General features: G+C 34.7%; 5 non-coding genes across 5 annotated transcripts; 2 read left to right on the forward strand and 3 right to left on the reverse strand.

Annotated features, from left to right (window-relative positions):
• The first annotated feature begins 2,187 nt into the window (after nt 1-2,187).
• On the forward strand, nt 2,188-2,261 carry TRNAS-ACU (transfer RNA serine (anticodon ACU)). The gene has a single exon. It is a non-coding gene; the product is annotated as a tRNA-Ser (tRNA).
• Nucleotides 2,262-13,859: 11,598 nt separating this feature from the next.
• On the forward strand, nt 13,860-13,933 carry TRNAS-ACU (transfer RNA serine (anticodon ACU)). The gene has a single exon. It is a non-coding gene; the product is annotated as a tRNA-Ser (tRNA).
• Nucleotides 13,934-19,579: 5,646 nt separating this feature from the next.
• On the reverse strand, nt 19,580-19,653 carry TRNAS-ACU (transfer RNA serine (anticodon ACU)). Its single transcript has one exon. It is a non-coding gene; the product is annotated as a tRNA-Ser (tRNA).
• A 1,096-nt stretch (nt 19,654-20,749) lies between these two features.
• On the reverse strand, nt 20,750-20,823 carry TRNAS-ACU (transfer RNA serine (anticodon ACU)). Its single transcript has one exon. It is a non-coding gene; the product is annotated as a tRNA-Ser (tRNA).
• A 1,096-nt stretch (nt 20,824-21,919) lies between these two features.
• Nucleotides 21,920-21,993, reverse strand: TRNAS-ACU (transfer RNA serine (anticodon ACU)). Its single transcript has one exon. It is a non-coding gene; the product is annotated as a tRNA-Ser (tRNA).
• Nucleotides 21,994-23,910: the final 1,917 nt, after the last annotated feature.

A 23,910-nucleotide genomic window follows, 5' to 3' on the forward strand; every position in this document is an offset into this window, starting at 1 on the left:
CTGGCCTTCTCTGATGTAATCAGAGTTAGATTTGATTCATTGATTTTATAAAAACAGCTAGGAAGCACAATTTAGCAGTGGGTTGCAGAGAAAAAGAAATATGCTGGCAAAAAAAAACCCAATTGAGTGATTAAACAGCTCTTCATTTTCTGGCTTTATTTTTATGCTAACAAATTTGTTCTCTGAAAAGTGTCCACAAAGCCAAGTCTCTGATTAACACCTTTGTAGGGATGGTTTTTCACCTATTACTAAATTAAACTTGCTTCATTGGAAAGGCAGCAAGATGCATCCTCATTTCAATGTCTACTGAAATAATACAGGTTGACACCAGGAAACATTAACGCCACTGCATCCTTGCTGCTTTCTCATATAGAAGTCTGTTTAATGTGAAAACAAGGTGATATCTAATTAGCACACAGGTAAGGAATTAAGAAAATCTTTATTTAAGGGTGAAGATGTTTCTCACAAAATCGTTGCCCCAATGCATCATTGAAATTCAAGCTGGAAAGATGATTTTAATATATCACTTGTACATTTTGTATTGCTCTTCTGGTGACAATGTAGTTTGTTTTTGTCAATTACCATTTTAATAATAGGGTAAAGAAAATTAAGTGGATTTTTTAAAGAAAATAATACTTTCAATATACTATTAAAACAAATTAAAATGGTAAAAGTTATTGTACTTTAATGAAAAATAAAAGAGCAAAAATATCAATCCCAGTTTTGGATTACTTTAATTAACAAAAAAATATGCATATAGCAGAGGATAGTTTTAATCTGCCTACCTCTGGGTTATGGGCCCAGCATGCTTCCATTGCAGTACTCTGCTGCACATGTAAGTGCAAGAGATCCTGAAGCACTCAGTCATCATGGGAAAGTACCAATGTGTTTCTTTGTTGGTTTATGGAAGAAACATCTTACAAAAACTCTCCAGATTATTGACTTTTTAAAGTTTTTCTAGGAAACGTTCTAGATGTATGCTTATTAGCCTTTGTCAGTATGTACTTTTTGCAAAGTGTCTCTGTGGCGCAATCAGTTAGTGTGTCCGGCTACTAACCAAAAGGTTGGTGGTTCAGTCCCAACCAGGGACGTAATTGACCTTGTTATCAGATTTTGGTGATCTTTAAGTAGACAAGTCAAAATTTCAAACCCCCTGTTATGGTGTAAGGTACCTGGCCTTCTCTGATGTAATCAGAGTTAGATTTGATTCATTGATTTTATAAAAACAGCTAGGAAGCACAATTTAGCAGTGGGTTGCAGAGAAAAAGAAATATGCTGGCAAAAAAAAATCCAATTGAGTGATTAAACAGCTCTTCATTTTCTGGCTTTATTTTTATGCTAACAAATTTGTTCTCTGAAAAGTGTCCACAAAGCCAAGTCTCTGATTAACACCTTTGTAGGGATGGTTTTTCACCTATTACTAAATTAAACTTGCTTCATTGGAAAGGCAGCAAGATGCATCCTCATTTCAATGTCTACTGAAATAATACAGGTTGACACCAGGAAACATTAACGCCACTGCATCCTTGCTGCTTTCTCATGTAGAAGTCTGTTTAATGTGAAAACAAGGTGATATCTAATTAGCACACAGGTAAGGAATTAAGAAAATCTTTATTTAAGGGTGAAGATGTTTCTCACAAAATCGTTGCCCCAATGCATCATTGAAATTCAAGCTGGAAAGATGATTTTAATATATCACTTGTACATTTTGTATTGCTCTTCTGGTGACAATGTAGTTTGTTTTTGTCAATTACCCTTTTAATAATAGGGTAAAGAAAATTAAGTGGATTTTTTAAAGAAAACTATACTGTCAATATACTATTAAAACAAATTAAAATGGTAAAAGTTATTGTACTTTAAGTAAAAATAAAAGAGCAAAAATATCAATCCCAGTTTTGATTACTTAAATTAACAAAAAAAATGGATATAGCAAAGGATAGTTTCAATCTGCCTACCTCTGGGTTATGGGCCCAGCATGCTTCCATTGCAGTACACTGCTGCACATGTAAGTGCAAGAGATCCTGAAGCACTCAGTCATCATGGGAAAGTACCAATGTGTTTCTTCGTTGGTTGATGGAAGAAACATCTTACAAAAACTCTCCAGATTATTGACTTTTTAAAGTTTTTCTAGGAAACGTTCTAGATGTATGCTTATTAGCCTTTGTCAGTAAGTTCTTTTTGCAAAGGGTCTCTGTGGCGCAATCGGTTAGTGTGTCCGGCTACTAACCAAAAGGTTGGTGGTTCAATCCCACCCAGGGACGTAATTGACCTTGTTATCAGATTTTGGTGATCTTTAAGTAGACAAGTCAAAATTTCAAACCCCCTGTTATGGTGTAGAGTACCTGGCCTTCTCTGATGTAATCAGAGTTAGATTTGATTCATTGATTTTATAAAAACAGCTAGGAAGCACAATTTAGCAGTGGGTTGCAGAGAAAAAGAAATATGCTGGCAAAAAAAAATCCAATTGAGTGATTAAACAGCTCTTCATTTTCTGGCTTTATTTTTATGCTAACAAATTTGTTCTCTGAAAAATGTCCACAAAGCCAAGTCTCTGATTAACACCTTTGTAGGGATGGTTTTTCACCTATTACTAAATTAAACTTGCTTCATTGGAAAGGCAGCAAGATGCATCCTCATTTCAATGTCTACTGAAATAATACAGGTTGACACCAGGAAACATTAACGCCACTGCATCCTTGCTGCTTTCTCATGTGGAAGTCTGTTTAATGTGAAAACAAGGTGATATCTAATTAGCACACAGGTAAGGAATTAAGAAAATCTTTATTTAAGGGTGAAGATGTTTCTCACAAAATCGTTGCCCCAATGCATCATTGAAATTCAAGCTGGAAAGATGATTTTAATATATCACTTGTACATTTTGTATTGCTCTTCTGGTGACAATGTAGTTTGTTTTTGTCAATTACCCTTTTAATAATAGGGTAAAGAAAATTAAGTGGATTTTTTAAAGAAAACTATACTGTCAATATACTATTAAAACAAATTAAAATGGTAAAAGTTATTGTACTTTAAGTAAAAATAAAAGAGCAAAAATATCAATCCCAGTTTTGATTACTTAAATTAACAAAAAAAAATGCATATAGCAAAGGATAGTTTCAATCTGCCTACCTCTGGGTTATGGGCCCAGCATGCTTCCATTGCAGTACACTGCTGCACATGTAAGTGCAAGAGATCCTGAAGCACTCAGTCATCATGGGAAAGTACCAATGTGTTTCTTCGTTGGTTGATGGAAGAAACATCTTACAAAAACTCTCCAGATTATTGACTTTTTAAAGTTTTTCTAGGAAACGTTCTAGATGTATGCTTATTAGCCTTTGTCAGTATGGTCTTTTTGCAAAGTGTCTCTGTGGCGCAATCGGTTAATGTGTCCTGCTACTAACCAAAAGGTTGGTGGTTCAATCCCACCCAGGGACGTAATTGACCTTGTTATCAGATTTTGGTGATCTTTAAGTAGACAAGTCAAAATTTCAAACCTCCTGTTATGGTGTAGGGTACCTGGCCTTCTCTGATGTAATCAGAGTTAGATTTGATTAATTGATTTTATAAAAACAGCTAGGAAGCACAATTTAGCAGTGGGTTGCAGAGAAAAAGAAATATGCTGGCAAAAAAAAACCCAATTGAGTGATTAAACAGCTCTTCATTTTCTGGCTTTATTTTTATGCTAACAAATTTGTTCTCTGAAAAGTGTCCACAAAGCCAAGTCTCTGATTAACACCTTTGTAGGGATGGTTTTTCACCTATTACTAAATTAAACTTGCTTCATTGGAAAGGCAGCAAGATGCATCCTCATTTCAATGTCTACTGAAATAATACAGGTTGACACCAGGAAACATTAACGCCACTGCATCCTTGCTGCTTTCTCATATAGAAGTCTGTTTAATGTGAAAACAAGGTGATATCTAATTAGCACACAGGTAAGGAATTAAGAAAATCTTTATTTAAGGGTGAAGATGTTTCTCACAAAATCGTTGCCCCAATGCATCATTGAAATTCAAGCTGGAAAGATGATTTTAATATATCACTTGTACATTTTGTATTGCTCTTCTGGTGACAATGTAGTTTGTTTTTGTCAATTACCCTTTTAATAATAGGGTAAAGAAAATTAAGTGGATTTTTTAAAGAAAACTATACTGTCAATATACTATTAAAACAAATTAAAATGGTAAAAGTTATTGTACTTTAAGTAAAAATAAAAGAGCAAAAATATCAATCCCAGTTTTGATTACTTAAATTAACAAAAAAAAATGCATATAGCAAAGGATAGTTTCAATCTGCCTACCTCTGGGTTATGGGCCCAGCATGCTTCCATTGCAGTACTCTGCTGCACATGTAAGTGCAAGAGATCCTGAAGCACTCAGTCATCATGGGAAAGTACCAATGTGTTTCTTTGTTGGTTGATGGAAGAAACATCTTACAAAAACTCTCCAGATTATTGACTTTTTAAAGTTTTTCTAGGAAACGTTCTAGATGTATGCTTATTAGCCTTTGTCAGTATGTTCTTTTTGCAAAGTGTCTCTGTGGCGCAATCAGTTAGTGTGTCCGGCTACTAACCAAAAGGTTGGTGGTTCAATCCCAACCAGGGACGTAATTGACCTTGTTATCAGATTTTGGTGATCTTTAAGTAGACAAGTCAAAATTTCAAACCCCTTGTTATGGTGTAGGGTACCTGGCCTTCTCTGATGTAATCAGAGTTAGATTTGATTCATTGATTTTATAAAAACAGCTAGGAAGCACAATTTAGCAGTGGGTTGCAGAGAAAAAGAAATATGCTGGCAAAAAAAAATCCAATTGAGTGATTAAACAGCTCTTCATTTTCTGGCTTTATTTTTATGCTAACAAATTTGTTCTCTGAAAAGTGTCCACAAAGCCAAGTCTCTGATTAACACCTTTGTAGGGATGGTTTTTCACCTATTACTAAATTAAACTTGCTTCATTGGAAAGGCAGCAAGATGCATCCTCATTTCAATGTCTACTGAAATAATACAGGTTGACACCAGGAAACATTAACGCCACTGCATCCTTGCTGCTTTCTCATGTAGAAGTCTGTTTAATGTGAAAACAAGGTGATATCTAATTAGCACACAGGTAAGGAATTAAGAAAATCTTTATTTAAGGGTGAAGATGTTTCTCACAAAATCGTTGCCCCAATGCATCATTGAAATTCAAGCTGGAAAGATGATTTTAATATATCACTTGTACATTTTGTATTGCTCTTCTGGTGACAATGTAGTTTGTTTTTGTCAATTACCCTTTTAATAATAGGGTAAAGAAAATTAAGTGGATTTTTTAAAGAAAACTATACTGTCAATATACTATTAAAACAAATTAAAATGGTAAAAGTTATTGTACTTTAAGTAAAAATAAAAGAGCAAAAATATCAATCCCAGTTTTGATTACTTAAATTAACAAAAAAAAATGCATATAGCAAAGGATAGTTTCAATCTGCCTACCTCTGGGTTATGGGCCCAGCATGCTTCCATTGCAGTACTCTGCTGCACATGTAAGTGCAAGAGATCCTGAAGCACTCACTCATCATGGGAAAGTACCAATGTGTTTCTTCATTGGTTGATGGAAGAAACATCTTACAAAAACTCTCCAGATTATTGACTTTTTAAAGTTTTTCTAGGAAACGTTCTAGATGTATGCTTATTAGACTTTGTCAGTATGAACTTTTTGCAAAGTGTCTCTGTGGCGCAATCGGTTAGTGTGTCCGGCTACTAACCAAAAGGTTGGTGGTTCAATCCCAACCAGGGACGTAATTGACCTTGTTATCAGATTTTGGTGATCTTTAAGTAGACAAGTCAAAATTTCAAACCCCCTGTTATGGTGTAGGGTACCTGGCCTTCTCTGATGTAATCAGAGTTAGATTTGATTCAGTGATTTTATAAAATTAGCTAGGAAGCACAATTTAGCAGTGGGTTGCAGAGAAAAAGAAATATGCTGGCAAAAAAAATCCAATTGAGTGATTAAACAGCTCTTCATTTTCTGGCTTTATTTTTATGCTAACAAATTTGTTCTCTGAAAAGTGTCCACAAAGCCAAGTCTCTGATTAACACCTTTGTAGGGATGGTTTTTCACCTATTACTAAATTAAACTTGCTTCATTGGAAAGGCAGCAAGATGCATCCTCAATTCAATGTCTACTGAAATAATACAGGTTGACACCAGGAAACATTAACGCCACTGTATCCTTGCTGCTTTCTCATGTGGAAGTCTGTTTAATGTGAAAACAAGGTGATATCTAATTAGCACACAGGTAAGGAATTAAGAAAATCTTTATTTAAGGGTGAAGATGTTTCTCACAAAATCGTTGCCCCAATGCATCATTGAAATTCAAGCTGGAAAGATGATTTTAATATATCACTTGTACATTTTGTATTGCTCTTCTGGTGACAATGTAGTTTGTTTTTGTCAATTACCATTTTAATAATAGGGTAAAGAATATTAAGTGGATTTTTGAAAGAAAACAATACTGTCAATATACTATTAAAACAAATTAAAATGGTAAAAGTTATTGTACTTTAAGTAAAAATAAAAGAGCCAAAATATCAATCCCAGTTTTGGATTACTTTAATTAACAAAAAAAAAATGCATATAGCAGAGGATAGTTTCAATCTGCCTACCGCTGGGTTATGGGCCCAGCATGCTTCCATTGCTGTACTCTGCTGCACATGTAAGTGCAAGAGATCCTGAAGCACTCACTCATCATGGGAAAGTACCAATGTGTTTCTTCGTTGGTTGATGGAAGAAACATTTTACAAAAACTCTCCAGATTATTGACTTTTTAAAGTTTTTCTAGGAAACGTTTTAGATGAATGCTTATTAGCCTTTGTCAGTATATACTTTTGCAAAGTGTCTTTGTGGCGCAATCAGTTAGTGTGCACGGCTAATAACCAAAAGGTTGGTGGTTCAATCCCACCCAGGGACGTAATTGACCTTGTTATCAGATTTTGGTGATCTTTAAGTAGACAAGTAAAAATTTCAAACCCCCTGTTCTGGTGTAGGGTACCTGGCCTTCTCTGATGTAATCAGAGTTAGATTTGATTCAGTGATTTTATAAAAACAGCTAGGAAGCACAATTTAGCAGTGGGTTGCAGAGAAAAAGAAATATGCTGGCAAAAAAAAAATCCAATTGAGTGATTAAACAGCTCTTAATTTTCTGGCTTTATTTTTATGCTAACAAATTTGTTCTCTGAAAAGTGTCCACAAAGCCAAGTCTCTGATTAACACCTTTGTAAGGATGGTTTTTAACCTATTACTAAATTAAATTGCTTCATTGGAAAGGCAGCAAGATGCATCCTCATTTCAATGTCTACTGAAATAATACAGGTTGACACCAGGAAACATTAACGCCACTGCATCCTTGCTGCTTTCTCATGTAGAAGTCTGTTTAATGTGAAAACAAGGTGATATCTAATTAGCACACAGGTAAGGAATTAAGAAAATCTTTATTTAAGGGTGAAAATGTTTCTCACAAAATCGTTGCCCCAATGCATCATTGAAATTCAAGCTGGAAAGATGATTTTAATATATCACTTGTACATTTTGTATTGCTCTTCTGGTGACAATGTAGTTTGTTTTTGTCAATTACCATTTTAATAATAGGGTAAAGAAAATTAAGTGGATTTTTAAAAGAAAACAATACTTTCAATATACTATTAAAACAAATTAAAATGGTAAAAGTTATTGTACTTTAATGAAAAATAAAAGAGCAAAAATATCAATCCCAGTTTTGGATTACTTTAATTAACAAAAAAAATGCATATAGCAGAGGATAGTTTTAATCTGCCTACCTCTGGGTTATGGGCCCAGCATGCTTCCATTGCAGTACTCTGCTGCACATGTAAGTGCAAGAGATCCTGAAGCACTCACTCATCATGGGAAAGTACCAATGTGTTTCTTCGTTGGTGGATGGAAGAAACATCTTACAAAAACTCTCCAGATTATTGACTTTTTAAAGTTTTTCTAGGAAACGTTTTAGATGAATGCTTATTAGCCTTTGTCAGTATGTACTTTTGCAAAGTGTCTCTGTGGCGCAATCAGTTAGTGTGTACGGCTATAAACCAAAAGGTTGGTGGTTCAATCCCACCCAGGGACGTAATTGACCTTGTTGTCAGATTTTGGTGATCTTTAAGTAGACAAGTCAAAATTTCAAATCCCCTCTTATGGTGTAGGGTACCTGGCCTTCTCTGATGTAATCAGAGTTAGATTTGATTCAGTGATTTTATAAAAACAGCTAGGAAGCACAATTTAGCAGTGGGTTGCAGAGAAAAAGAAATATGCTGGCAAAAAAATCCAATTGAGTGATTAAACAGCTCTTCATTTTCTGGCTTTATTTTTATGCTAACAAATATGTTCTCTGAAAAGTGTCCACAAAGCCAAGTCTCTGATGAACACCTTTGTAAGGATGGTTTTTCACCTATAACTAAATTAAACTTGCTTCATTGGAAAGGCAGCAAGATGCATCCTCATTTCAATGTCTACTGAAATAATACAGGTTGACACCAGGAAACATTAACGCCAATGCATCCTTGCTGCTTTCTCATGTGGAAGACTGTTTAATGTGAAAACAAGGTGATATCTAATTAGCACACAGGTAAGGAATTAAGAAAATCTTTATTTAAGGGTGAAAATGTTTCTCACAAAATCGTTGCCCCAATGCATCATTGAAATTCAAGCTGGAAAGATGATTTTAATATATCACTTGTACATTTTGTATTGCTCTTCTGGTGACAATGTAGTTTGTTTTTGTCAATTACCATTTTAATATTAGGGTAAAGAAAATTAAGTGGATTTTTGAAAGAAAACAATACTGTCAATATACTATTAAAACAAATTAAAATGGTAAAAGTTATTGTACTGTAAGTAAAAATAAAAGAGCCAACATATCAATCCCAGTTTTGGATTACTTTAATTGACAAAAAAAAATGCATATAGCAGAGGATAGTTTCAATCTGCCTACCTCTGGGTTATGTGCCCAGCATGCTTCCATTGCTGTACTCTGCTGCACATGTAAGTGCAATAGATCCTGAAGCACTCACTCATGATGGGAAAGTACCAATGTGTTTCTTCGTTGGTTGATGGAAGAAACATCTTACAAAAACTCTCCAGATTATTGACTTTTTAAAGTTTTTCTAGGAAACGTTTTAGATGAATGCTTATTAGCCTTTGTCAGTATGTACTTTTGCAAAGTGTCTCTGTGGCGCAATCAGTAAGTGTGTATGGTTATTAACCAAAAGGTTGGTGGTTCAATCCCACCCTGGCACGTAATTGACCTTGTTATCAGATTTTGGTGATCTTTAAGTAGACAAGTCAAAATTTCAGTCCCCCTCTTATGGTGTAGGGTACCTGGCCTTCTCTGATGTAATCAGAGTTAGATTTGATTCAGTGATTTTATAAAAACAGCTAGGAAGCACAATTTAGCAGTGGGTTACAGAGAAAAAGAAATATGCTGGCAAAAAAATCCAATTGAGTGATTAAACAGCTCTTCATTTTCTGGCTTTATTTTTATGCTAACAAATTTGTTCTCTGAAAAGTGTCCACAAAGCCAAGTCTCTGATTAACACCTTTGTAAGGATGGTTTTTCACCTATTACTAAATTAAACTTGCTTCATTGGAAAGGCAGCAAGATGCATCCTCATTTCAATGTATACTGAAATAATACAGGTTGACACCAGGAAACATTAACGCCACGTGGAAGTCTGTTTAATGTGAAAACAAGGTGATATCTAATTAGCACACAGGTAAGGAATTAAGAAAATCTTTATTTAAGGGTGAAAATGTTTCTCACAAAATCGTTGCCCCAATGCATCATTGAAATTCAAGCTGGAAAGATGATTTTAATATATCACTTGTACATTTTGTATTGCTCTTCTGGTGACAATGTAGTTTGTTTTTGTCAATTACCATTTTAATAATAGGGTAAAGAAAATTAAGTGGATTTTTAAAAGAAAACAATACTTTCAATATACTATTAAAACAAATTAAAATGGTAAAAGTTATTGTACTTTAATGAAAAATAAAAGAGCAAAAATATCAATCCCAGTTTTGGATTACTTTAATTAACAAAAAAAATGCATATAGCAGAGGATAGTTTTAATCTGCCTACCTCTGGGTTATGGGCCCAGCATGCTTCCATTGCAGTACTCTGCTGCACATGTAAGTGCAAGAGATCCTGAAGCACTCACTCATCATGGGAAAGTACCAATGTGTTTCTTCGTTGGTGGATGGAAGAAACATCTTACAAAAACTCTCCAGATTATTGACTTTTTAAAGTTTTTCTAGGAAACGTTTTAGATGAATGCTTATTAGCCTTTGTCAGTATGTACTTTTGCAAAGTGTCTCTGTGGCGCAATCAGTTAGTGTGTACGGCTGTAAACCAAAAGGTTGGTGGTTCAATCCCACCCAGGGACGTAATTGACCTTGTTATCAGATTTTGGTGATCTTTAAGTAGACAAGTCAAAATTTCAAATCCCCTCTTATGGTGTAGGGTACCTGGCCTTCTCTGATGTAATCAGAGTTAGATTTGATTCAGTGATTTTATAAAAACAGCTAGGAAGCACAATTTAGCAGTTGGTTGCAGAGAAAAAGAAATATGCTGGCAAAAAAATCCAATTGAGTGATTAAACAGCTCTTCATTTTCTGGCTTTATTTTTATGCTAACAAATATGTTCTCTGAAAAGTGTCCACAAAGCCAAGTCTCTGATGAACACCTTTGTAAGGATGGTTTTTCACCTATTACTAAATTAAACTTGCTTCATTGGAAAGGCAGCAAGATGCATCCTCATTTCAATGTCTACTGAAATAATACAGGTTGACACCAGGAAACATTAACGCCAATGCATCCTTGCTGCTTTCTCATGTGGAAGACTGTTTAATGTGAAAACAAGGTGATATCTAATTAGCACACAGGTAAGGAATTAAGAAAATCTTTATTTAAGGGTGAAGATGTTTCTCACAAAATCGTTGCCCCAATGCATCATTGAAATTCAAGCTGGAAAGATGATTTTAATATATCACTTGTACATTTTGTATTGCTCTTCTGGTGACAATGTAGTTTGTTTTTGTCAATTACCATTTTAATAATAGGGTAAAGAAAATTAAGTGGATTTTTGAAAGAAAACAATACTGTCAATATACTATTAAAACAAATTAAAATGGTAAAAGTTATTGTACTTTAAGTAAACATAAAATAGCTAACATATCAATCTCAGTTTTGGATTACTTTAACAAAAAAAATGCATATAGCAGAGGATAGTTTCAATCTGCCTACCTCTGGGTAATGGGCCCAGCATGCTTCCATTGCAGTACTCTGCTGCACATGTAAGTGCAAGAGATCCTGAAGCACTCACTCATCATGGGAAAGTACCAATGTGTTTCTTCGTTGGTTGATTTAAGAAAATTCTTACAAAAACTCTCCAGATTATTGACTTTTTAAAGTTTTTCTAGGAAACGTTCTAGATTAATGCTTATTAGCCTTTGTCAGTATGTAGTTTTCGCAAAGTGTCTCTGTGGCGCAATCGGTTAGTGTGTCCGGCTACTACCCAAAAGGTTGGTGGTTCAATCCCACCCAGGGACGTAATTGACCTTGTTATCAGATTTTGGTGATCTTTAAGTAGACAAGTCAAAATTTCAATCCCCCTCTTATGGTGTAGGGTACCTGGCCTTCTCTGATGTAATCAGAGTTAGATTTGATTCAGTGATTTTATAAAAACAGCTAGGAAGCACAATTTAGCAGTGGGTTACAGAGAAAAAGAAATATGCTGGCAAAAAAATCCAATTGAGTGATTAAACAGCTCTTCATTTTCTGGCTTTATTTTTATGCTAACAAATTTGTTCTCTGAAAAGTGTCCACAAAGCCAAGTCTCTGATTAACACCTTTGTAAGGATGGTTTTTCACCTATTACTAAATTAAACTTGCTTCATTGGAAAGGCAGCAAGATGCATCCTCATTTCAATGTCTACTGAAATAATACAGGTTGACACCAGGAAACATTAACGCCACTGCATCCTTGCTGCTTTCTCATGTGGAAGTCTGTTTAATGTGAAAACAAGGTGATATCTAATTAGCACACAGGTAAGGAATTAAGAAAATCTTTATTTAAGGGTGAAAATGTTTCTCACAAAATCGTTGCCCCAATGCATCTTTGAAATTCAAGCTGGAAAGATGATTTTAATATATCACTTGTACATTTTGTATTGCTCTTCTGGTGACAATGTAGTTTGTTTTTGTCAATTACCATTTTAATAATAGGGTAAAGAAAATTAAGTGGATTTTTAAAAGAAAACAATACTTTCAATATACTATTAAAACAAATTAAAATGGTAAAAGTTATTGTACTTTAATGAAAAATAAAAGAGCAAAAATATCAATCCCAGTTTTGGATTACTTTAATTAACAAAAAAAATGCATATAGCAGAGGATAGTTTTAATCTGCCTACCTCTGGGTTATGGGCCCAGCATGCTTCCATTGCAGTACTCTGCTGCACATGTAAGTGCAAGAGATCCTGAAGCACTCACTCATCATGGGAAAGTACAAATGTGTTTCTTCGTTGGTGGATGGAAGAAACATCTTACAAAAACTCTCCAGATTATTGACTTTTTAAAGTTTTTCTAGGAAACGTTTTAGATGAATGCTTATTAGCCTTTGTCAGTATGTACTTTTGCAAAGTGTCTCTGTGGTGCAATCAGTTAGTGTGTACGGCTATAAACCAAAAGGTTGGTGGTTCAATCCCACCCAAGGACGTAGTTGACCTTGTTGTCAGATTTTGGTGATCTTTAAGTAGACAAGTCAAAATTTCAAACCCCATCTTATGGTGTAGGGTACCTGGCCTTCTCTGATGTAATCAGAGTTAGATTTGATTCAGTGATTTTATAAAAACAGCTAGGAAGCACAATTTAGCAGTGGGTTGCAGAGAAAAAGAAATATGCTGGCAAAAAAATCCAATTGAGTGATTAAACAGCTCTTAATTTTCTGGCTTTTATTTTTATGCCAACAAATTTGTTCTCTGAAAAGTGTCCACAAAGCCAAGTCTCTGATTAACACCTTTGTAGGGATGGTTTTTCACCTATTACTAAATTAAATTTGCTTCATTGGAAAGGCAGCAAGATGCATCCTCATTTCAATGTCTACTGAAATAATACGATTTGACACCAGGAAACATTAACGCCACAGCATCCTTGCTGCTTTCTCATGTGGAAGTCTGTTTAATGTGAAAACAAGGTGATATCTAATTAGCACACAGGTAAGGAATTAAGAAAATCTTTATTTAAGGGTGAAGATGTTTCTCACAAAATCGTTGCCCCAATGCATCATTGAAATTCAAGCTGGAAAGATGATTTTAATATATCACTTGTACATTTTGTATTGCTCTTCTGGTGACAATGTAGTTTGTTTTTGTCAATTACCCTTTTAATAATAGGGTAAAGAAAATTAAGTGGATTTTTGAAAGAAAACTATACTGTCAATATACTATTAAAACAAATTAAAATGGTAAAAGTTATTGTACTTTAAGTAAAAATAAAAGAGCAAAAATATCAATCCCAGTTTTGATTACTTAAATTAACAAAAAAAAATGCATATAGCAAAGGATAGTTTCAATCTGCCTACCTCTGGGTTATGGGCCCAGCATGCTTCCATTGCAGTACTCTGCTGCACATGTAAGTGCAAGAGATCCTGAAGCACTCAGTCATCATGGGAAAGTACCAATGTGTTTCTTCGTTGGTTGATGGAAGAAACATCTTAGAAAAACTCTCCAGATTATTGACTTTTTAAAGTTTTTCTAGGAAACGTTCTAGATGTATGCTTATTAGCCTTTGTCAGTATGGACTTTTTGCAAAGTGTCTCTGTGGCGCAATCGGTTAGTGTGTCTGGCTACTAACCAAATGGTAGGTGGTTCAATCCCACCCAGGGACGTAATTGACCTTGTTATCAGATTTTGGTGATCTTTAAGTAGACAAGTCAAAATTTCAAACCCCCTGTTCTGGTGTAGGGTACCTCGCCTGCTCTGATGTAATCAGAGTTAGATTTGATTCATTGATTTTATAAAAACAGCTAGGAAGCACAATTTAGCAGTGGGTTGCAGAGAAAAAGAAATATGCTGGCAAAAAAAATCCAATTGAGTGATTAAACAGCTCTTCATTTTCTGGCTTTATTTTTATGCTAACAAATTTGTTCTCTGAAAAGTGTCCACAAAGCCAAGTCTCTGATTAACACCTTTGTAGGGATGGTTTTTCACCTATTACTAAATTAAACTTGCTTCATTGGAAAGGCAGCAAGATGCATCCTCATTTCAATGTCTACTGAAATAATACAGGTTGACACCAGGAAACATTAACGCCACTGCATCCTTGCTGCTTTCTCATGTAGAAGTCTGTTTAATGTGAAAACAAGGTGATATCTAATTAGCACACAGGTAAGGAATTAAGAAAATCTTTATTTAAGGGTGAAGATGTTTCTCACAAAATCGTTGCCCCAATGCATCATTGAAATTCAAGCTGGAAAGATGATTTTAATATATCACTTGTACATTTTGTATTGCTCTTCTGGTGACAATGTAGTTTGTTTTTGTCAATTACCCTTTTAATAATAGGGTAAAGAAAATTAAGTGGATTTTTTAAAGAAAACTATACTGTCAATATACTATTAAAACAAATTAAAATGGTAAAAGTTATTGTACTTTAAGTAAAAATAAAAGAGCAAAAATATCAATCCCAGTTTTGATTACTTAAATTAACAAAAAAAATGCATATAGCAAAGGATAGTTTCAATCTGCCTACCTCTGGGTTATGGGCCCAGCATGCTTCCATTGCAGTACTCTGCTGCACATGTAAGTGCAAGAGATCCTGAAGCACTCACTCATCATGGGAAAGTACCAATGTGTTTCTTCGTTGGTTGATGGAAGAAACATCTTACAAAAACTCTCCAGATTATTGACTTTTTAAAGTTTTTCTAGGAAACGTTCTAGATGTATGCTTATTAGCCTTTGTCAGTATGTAATTTTTACAAAGTTTCTCTGTGGCGCAATCGGTTAGTGTGTCTGGCTACTAACCAAAAGGTTGGTGGTTCAATCCCATCCAGGGACGTAATTGACCTTGTTATCAGATTTTGGTGATCTTTAAGTAGACAAGTCAAAATTTCAAACCCCCTGTTATGGTGTAGGGTACCTGGCCTTCTCTGATGTAATCAGAGTTAGATTTGATTCAGTGATTTTATAAAAACAGATAGGAAGCACAATTTAGCAGTGGGTTGCAGAGAAAAAGAAATATGCTGGCAAAAAAAATCCAATTGAGTGATTAAACAGCTCTTCATTTTCTGGCTTTATTTTTATGCTAACAAATTTGTTCACTGAAAAGTGTCCACAAAGCCAAGTCTCTGATTAACACCTTTGTAAGGATGGTTTTTAACCTATTACTAAATTAAACTTGCTTCATTGGAAAGGCATCAAGATGCATCCTCATTTCAATTTCTACTGAAATAATACAGGTTGACACCAGGAAACATTAACGCCACTGCATCCTTGCTGCTTTCTCATGTGGAAGTCTGTTTAATGTGAAAACAAGGTGATATCTAATTAGCACACAGGTAAGGAATTAAGAAAATCTTTATTTAAGGGTGAAAATGTTTCTCACAAAATCGTTGCCCCAATGCATCATTGAAATTCAAGCTGGAAAGATGATTTTAATATATCACTTGTACATTTTGTATTGCTCTTCTGGTGACAATGTAGTTTGTTTTTGTCAATTACCATTTTAATAATAGGGTAAAGAAAATTAAGTGGATTTTTGAAAGAAAACAATACTGTCTATATACTATTAAAACAAATTAAAATGGTAAAAGTTATTGTACTGTAAGTAAAAATAAAAGAGCCAACATATCAATCCCAGTTTTGGATTACTTTAATTAACAAAAAAAATGCATATAGCAGAGGATAGTTTCAATCTGCCTACCTCTGGGTTATGTGCCCAGCATGCTTCCATTGCTGTACTCTGCTGCACATGTAAGTGCAATAGATCCTGAAGCACTCACTCATCATGGGAAAGTACCAATGTGTGTCTTCGTTGGTTGATGAAAGAAACATCTTACAAAAACTCTCCAGATTATTGACTTTTTAAAGTTTTTCTAGGAAACGTTTTAGATGAATGCTTATTAGCCTTTGTCAGTAGGGACTTTTGCAAAGTGTCTCTGTGGCGCAAACAGTTAGTGTGTATGGCTATTAACCAAAAGATTGGTGGTTCAATCCCACCCAGGGACGTAATTGACCTTGTTATCAGATTTTGGTGATCTTTAAGTAGACAAGTCAAAATTTCAAACCCCCTCTTATGGTGTAGGGTACCTGGCCTTCTCTGATGTAATCAGTTAGATTTGATTCAGTGATTTTATAAAAACAGCTAGGAAGCACAATTTAGCAGTGGGTTGCAGAGAAAAAGAAATATGCTGGCAAAAAAATCCAATTGAGTGATTAAACAGCTCTTCATTTTCTGGCTTTATTTTTATGCTAACAAATTTGTTCTCTGAAAAGTGTCCACAAAGCCAAGTCTCTGATTAACACCTTTGTAAGGATGGTTTTTCACCTATTACTAAATTAAACTTGCTTCATTGGAAAGGCAGCAAGATGCATCCTCATTTCAATGTCTACTGAAATAATACAGGTTGACACCAGGAAACATTAACGCCACTGCATCCTTGCTGCTTTCTCATGTGGAAGTCTGTTTAATGTGAAAACAAGGTGATATCTAATTAGCACACAGGTAAGGAATTAAGAAAATCTTTATTTAAGGGTGAAGATGTTTCTCACAAAATCGTTGCCCCAATGCATCATTGAAATTCAAGCTGGAAAGATGATTTTAATATATCACTTGTACATTTTGTATTGCTCTTCTGGTGACAATGTAGTTTGTTTTTGTCAATTACCATTTTAATAATAGGGTAAAGAAAATTAAGTGGATTTTTGAAAGAAAACAATACTGTCAATATACTATTAAAACAAATTAAAATGGTAAAAGTTATTGTACTTTAAGTAAAAATAAAAGAGCCAAAATATCAATCCCAGTTTTGGATTACTTTAATTAACAAAAAAAAATGCATATAGCAGAGGATAGTTTCAATCTGCCTACCGCTGGGTTATGGGCCCAGCATGCTTCCATTGCTGTACTCTGCTGCACATGTAAGTGCAAGAGATCCTGAAGCACTCACTCATCATTGGAAAGTACCAATGTGTTTCTTCGTTGGTTGATGGAAGAAACATCTTACAAAAACTCTCCAGATTATTGACTTTTTAAAGTTTTTCTAGGAAACGTTTTAGATGAATGCTTATTAGCCTTTGTCAGTATGAACTTTTGCAAAGTGTCTCTGTGGCGCAATCAGATAGTGTGCATGGCTATTAACCAAAAGGTTGGTGGTTCAATCCCACCCAGGGACGTAATTGACCTTGTTATCAGATTTTGGTGATCTTTAAGTAGACAAGTCAAAATTTCAAACCCCCTGTTCTGGTGTAGGGTACCTGGCCTTCTCTGATGTAATCAGAGTTAGATTTGATTCAGTGATTTTATAAAAACAGCTAGGAAGCACAATTTAGCAGTGGGTTGCAGAGAAAAAGAAATATGCTGGCAAAAAAAATCCAATTGAGTGATTAAACAGCTCTTAATTTTCTAGCTTTATTTTTATGCTAACAAATTTGTTCTCTGAAAAGTGTCCACAAAGCCAAGTCTCTGATTAACACCTTTGTAAGGATGGTTTTTAACCTATTACTAAATTAAACTTGCTTCATTGGAAAGGCAGCAAGATGCATCCTCATTTCAATGTCTACTGAAATAATACAGGTTGACACCAGGAAACATTAACGCCACTGCATCCTTGCTGCTTTCTCATGTGGAAGTCTGTTTAATGTGAAAACAAGGTGATATCTAATTAGCACACAGGTAAGGAATTAAGAAAATCTTTATTTAAGGGTGAAAATGTTTCTCACAAAATCGTTGCGACAATGCATCATTGAAATTCAAGCTGGAAAGATGATTTTAATATATCACTTGTACATTTTGTATTGCTCTTCTGGTGACAATGTAGTTTGTTTTTGTCAATTACCATTTTAATAATAGGGTAAAGAAAATTAAGTGGATTTTTGAAAGAAAACAATACTGTCAATATACTATTAAAACAAATTAAAATGGTAAAAGTTATTGTACTGTAAGTAAAAATAAAAGAGCCAACATATCAATCCCAGTTTTGGATTACTTTAATTAACAAAAAAAAAATGCATATAGCAGAGGATAGTTTCAATCTGCCTACCTCTGGGTTATGTGCCCAGCATGCTTCCATTGCTGTACTCTGCTGCACATGTAAGTGCAAGAGATCCTGAAGCACTCACTCATCATGGGAAAGTACCAATGTGTTTCTTCGTTGGTTGATGGAAGAAACATCTTACAAAAACTCTCCAGATTATTGAATTTTTAAAGTTTTTCTAGGAAACGTTTTAGATGAATGCTTATTAGCCTTTGTCAGTATGTACTTTTGCAAAGTGTCTCTGTGGCGCAATCAGTTAGTGTGTACGGCTATTAACCAAAAGGTTGGTGGTTCAATCCCACCCAGGGATGTAATTGACCTTGTTATCAGATTTTGGTGATCTTTAAGTAGACAAGTCAAAATTTCAAACCCCCTCTTATGGTGTAGGGTACCTGGCCTTCTCTGATGTAATCAGAGTTAGATTTGATTCAGTGATTTTATAAAAACAGCTAGGAAGCACAATTTAGCAGTGGGTTGCAGAGAAAAAGAAATATGCTGGCAAAAAAATCCAATTGAGTGATTAAACAGCTCTTCATTTTCTGGCTTTATTTTTACGCCACTGCATTTAATAATAGGGTAAAGAAAATCCACTTAATTTTCTTTACCCTATTATTAAAAGGGTAATTGACAAAAACAAACTACATTGTCACCAGAAGAGCAATACAAAATGTACAAGTGATATATTAAAATCATCTTTTCAGCTTGAATTTCAATGATGCATTGGGGCAACGATTTTGTGAGAAACATCTTCACCCTTAAATAAAGATTTTCTTAATTCCTTACCTGTGTGCTAATTAGATATCACCTTGTTTTCACATTAAACAGACTTCTACATGAGAAAGCAGCAAGGATGCAGTGGCGTTAATGTTTCCTGGTGTCAACCTGTATTATTTCAGTAGACATTGAAATGAGGATGCATCTTACTGCCTTTCCAATGAAGCAAGTTTAATTTAGTAATAGGTGAAAAACCATCCCTACAAAGGTGTTAATCAGAGACTTGGCTTTGTGGACACTTTTCAGAGAACAAATTTGTTAGCATAAAAATAAAGCCAGAAAATGAAGAGCTGTTTAATCACTCAATTGGATTTTTTTGCCAGCATATTTCTTTTTCTCTGCAACCCACTGCTAAATTGTGCTTCCTAGCTGTTTTTATAAAATCACTGAATCAAATCTAACTCTGATTACATCAGAGAAGGCCAGGTACCCTACACCATAAGAGGGGGTTTGAAATTTTGACTTGTCTAATTAAAGATCACCAAAATCTGATAACAAGTTCAATTACGTCCCTGGGTGGGATTGAACCACCAACCTTTTGGTTAGTAGCCGGACACACTAACCGATTGCGCCACAGAGACACTTTGCAAAAAGTATCTACTGACAAAGGCTAATAAGCATACATCTAGAACGTTTCCTAGAAAAACTTTAAAAATTCAATCATCTGGAGAGTTTTTGTAAGATGTTTCTTCCATCAACCAACGAAGAAACACATTGGTACTTTCCCATGATGAGTGAGTGCTTCAGGATCTCTTGCACTTACATGTGCAGCAGAGTACTGCAATGGAAGCATGCTGGGCCCATAACCCAGAGGTAGGCAGATTGAAACTATCCTTTGCTATATGCATTTTTTTTTGTTAATTTAAGTAATCAAAACTGGGATTGATATTTTTGCTCTTTTATTTTTACTTAAAGTACAATAACTTTTACCATTTTAATTTGTTTTAATAGTATAATGACAGTATAGTTTTCTTTAAAAAATCCACTTAATTTTCTTTACCCTATTATTAAAAGGGTAATTGACAAAAACAAACTACATTGTCACCAGAAGAGCAATACAAAATGTACAAGTGATATATTAAAATATATCTTTCCAGCTTGAATTTCAATGATGCAATGGGGCAACGATTTTGTGAGAAACATCTTCACCCTTAAATAAAGATTTTCTTAATTCCTTACCTGTGTGCTAATTAGATATCACCTTGTTTTCACATTAAACAGACTTCTACATGAGAAAGCAGCAAGGATGCAGTGGCGTTAATGTTTCCTGGTGTCAACCTGTATTATTTCAGTAGACATTGAAATGAGGATGCATCTTACTGCCTTTCCAATGAAGCAAGTTTAATTTAGTAATAGGTGAAAAACCATCCCTACAAAGGTGTTAATCAGAGACTTGGCTTTGTGGACACTTTTCAGAGAACAAATTTGTTAGCATAAAAATAAAGCCAGAAAATGAAGAGCTGTTTAATCACTCAATTGGATTTTTTTTCCAGCATATTTCTTTTTCTCTGCAACCCACTGCTAAATTGTGCTTCCTATCTGTTTTTATAAAATCACTGAATCAAATCTAACTCTGATTACATCAGAGAAGGCCAGGTACCCTACAACATAACAGGGGGTTTGAAATTTTGACTTGTCTACTTAAAGATCACCAAAATCTGATAACAAGGTCAATTACGTCCCTGGGTGGGATTGAACCACCAACCTTTTGGTTAGTAGCCAGACACACTAACCGATTGCGCCACAGAGACACTTTGTAAAAAATGCGTACTGACAAAGGCTAATAAGCATACATCTAGAACGTTTCCTAGAAAAACTTTAAAAAGTCCATAATCTGGAGAGTTTTTGTAAGATGTTTCTTCCATCAACCAACGAAGAAACACATTGGTACTTTCCCATGATGAGTGAGTGCTTCAGGATCTCTTGCACTTACATGTGCAGCAGAGTACTGCAATGGAAGCATGCTGGGCCCATAACCCAGAGGTAGGCAGATTGAAACTATCCTTTGCTATATGCATTTTTTTTGTTAATTTAAGTAATCAAAACTGGGATTGATATTTTTGCTCTTTTATTTTTACTTAAAGTACAATAACTTTTACCATTTTAATTTGTTTTAATAGTATATTGACAGTATAGTTTTCTTTAAAAAAATCCACTTAATTTTCTTTACCCTATTATTAAAAGGGTAATTGACAAAAACAAACTACATTGTCACCAGAAGAGCAATACAAAATGTACAAGTGATATATTAAAATCATCTTTCCAGCTTGAATTTCAATGATGCATTGGGGCAACGATTTTGTGAGAAACATCTTCACCCTTAAATAAAGATTTTCTTAATTCCTTACCTGTGTGCTAATTAGATATCACCTTGTTTTCACATTAAACAGACTTCTACATGAGAAAGCAGCAAGGATGCAGTGGCGTTAATGTTTCCTGGTGTCAACCTGTATTATTTCAGTAGACATTGAAATGAGGATGCATCTTACTGCCTTTCCAATGAAGCAAGTTTAATTTAGTAATAGGTGAAAAACCATCCCTACAAAGGTGTTAATCAGAGACTTGGCTTTGTGGACACTTTTCAGAGAACAAATTTGTTAGCATAAAAATAAAGCCAGAAAATGAAGAGCTGTTTAATCACTCAATTGGATTTTTTTTGCCAGCATATTTCTTTTTCTCTGCAACCCACTGCTAATTTGTGCTTCCTAGCTGTTTTTATAAAATCACTGAATCAAATCTAACTCTGATTACATCAGAGAAGGCCAGGTACCCTACACCATAAGAGGGGGTTTGAAATTTTGACTTGTCTACTTAAAGATCACCAAAATCTGATAACAAGTTCAATTACGTCCCTGGGTGGGATTGAACCACCAACCTTTTGGTTAGTAGCCGGACACACTAACCGATTGCGCCACAGAGACACTTTGCAAAAAGTATATTCTGACAAAGGCTAATAAGCATACATCTAGAACGTTTCCTAGAAAAACTTTAAAAAGTCAATAATCTGGAGAGTTTTTGTAAGATGTTTCTTCCATCAACCAACGAAGAAACACATTGGTACTTTCCCATGATGAGTGAGTGCTTCAGGATCTCTTGCACTTACATGTGCAGCAGAGTACAGCAATGGAAGCATGCTGGGCCCATAACCCAGCGGTAGGCAGATTGAAACTATCCTCTGCTATATGCATTTTTTTTTGTTAATTAAAGTAATCCAAAACTGGGATTGATATTTTGGCTCTTTTATTTTTACTTAAAGTACAATAACTTTTACCATTTTAATTTGTTTTAATAGTATATTGACAGTATTGTTTTCTTTCAAAAATCCACTTAATTTTCTTTACCCTATTATTAAAATGGTAATTGACAAAAACAAACTACATTGTCACCAGAAGAGCAATACAAAATGTACAAGTGATATATTAAAATCATCTTTCCAGCTTGAATTTCAATGATGCATTGGGGCAACGATTTTGTGAGAAACATCTTCACCCTTAAATAAAGATTTTCTTAATTCCTTACCTGTGTGCTAATTAGATATCACCTTGTTTTCACATTAAACAGACTTCCACATGAGAAAGCAGCAAGGATACAGTGGCGTTAATGTTTCCTGGTGTCAACCTGTATTATTTCAGTAGACATTGAAATGAGGATGCATCTTGCTGCCTTTCCAATGAAGCAAGTTTAATTTAGTAATAGGTGAAAAACCATCCCTACAAAGGTGTTAATCAGAGACTTGGCTTTGTGGACACTTTTCAAAGAACAAATTTGTTAGCATAAAAATAAAGCCAGAAAATGAAGAGCTGTTTAATCACTCAATTGGATTTTTTTTGCCAGCATATTTCTTTTTCTCTGCAACCCACTGCTAAATTGTGCTTCCTAGCTGTTTTTATTAAATCACTGAATCAAATCTAACTCTGATTACATCAGAGAAGGCCAGGTACCCTACACCATAACAGGGGGTTTGAAATTTTGACTTGTCTACTTAAAGATCACCAAAATCTGATAACAAGGTCAATTACGTCCCTGGTTGGGATTGAACCACTGACCTTTTGGTTAGTAGCCGGACACACTAACCGATTGCGCCACAGAGACACTTTGCAAAAAGTACCTACTGACAAAGTCTAATAAGCATACATCTAGAACGTTTCCTAGAAAAACTTTAAAAAGTCAATAATCTGGAGAGTTTTTGTAAGATGTTTCTTCCATCAACCAATGAAGAAACACATTGGTACTTTCCCATGATGAGTGAGTGCTTCAGGATCTCTTGCACTTACATGTGCAGCAGAGTACTGCAATGGAAGCATGCTGGGCCCATAACCCAGAGGTAGGCAGATTGAAACTATCCTTTGCTATATGCATTTTTTTTGTTAATTTAAGTAATCAAAACTGGGATTGATATTTTTGCTCTTTTATTTTTACTTAAAGTACAATAACTTTTACCATTTTAATTTGTTTTAATAGTATATTGACAGTATTGTTTTCTTTAAAAAATCCACTTAATTTTCTTTACCCTATTATTAAAAGGGTAATTGACAAAAACAAACTACATTGTCACCAGAAGAGCAATACAAAATGTACAAGTGATATATTAAAATCATCTTTCCAGCTTGAATTTCAATGATGCATTGGGGCAACGATTTTGTGAGAAACATCTTCACCCTTAAATAAAGATTTTCTTAATTCCTTACCTGTGTGCTAATTAGATATTACCTTGTTTTCACATTAAACAGACTTCTACATGAGAAAGCAGCAAGGATGCAGTGGCGTTAATGTTTCCTGGTGTCAACCTGTATTATTTCAGTAGACATTGAAATGAGGATGCATCTTGCTGCCTTTCC

The sequence above is a fragment of the Pseudophryne corroboree genome, chromosome 8, assembly GCF_028390025.1.
Source record: "Pseudophryne corroboree isolate aPseCor3 chromosome 8, aPseCor3.hap2, whole genome shotgun sequence".
In the NCBI taxonomy this organism is placed as follows: Eukaryota; Metazoa; Chordata; class Amphibia; order Anura; family Myobatrachidae; genus Pseudophryne; species Pseudophryne corroboree.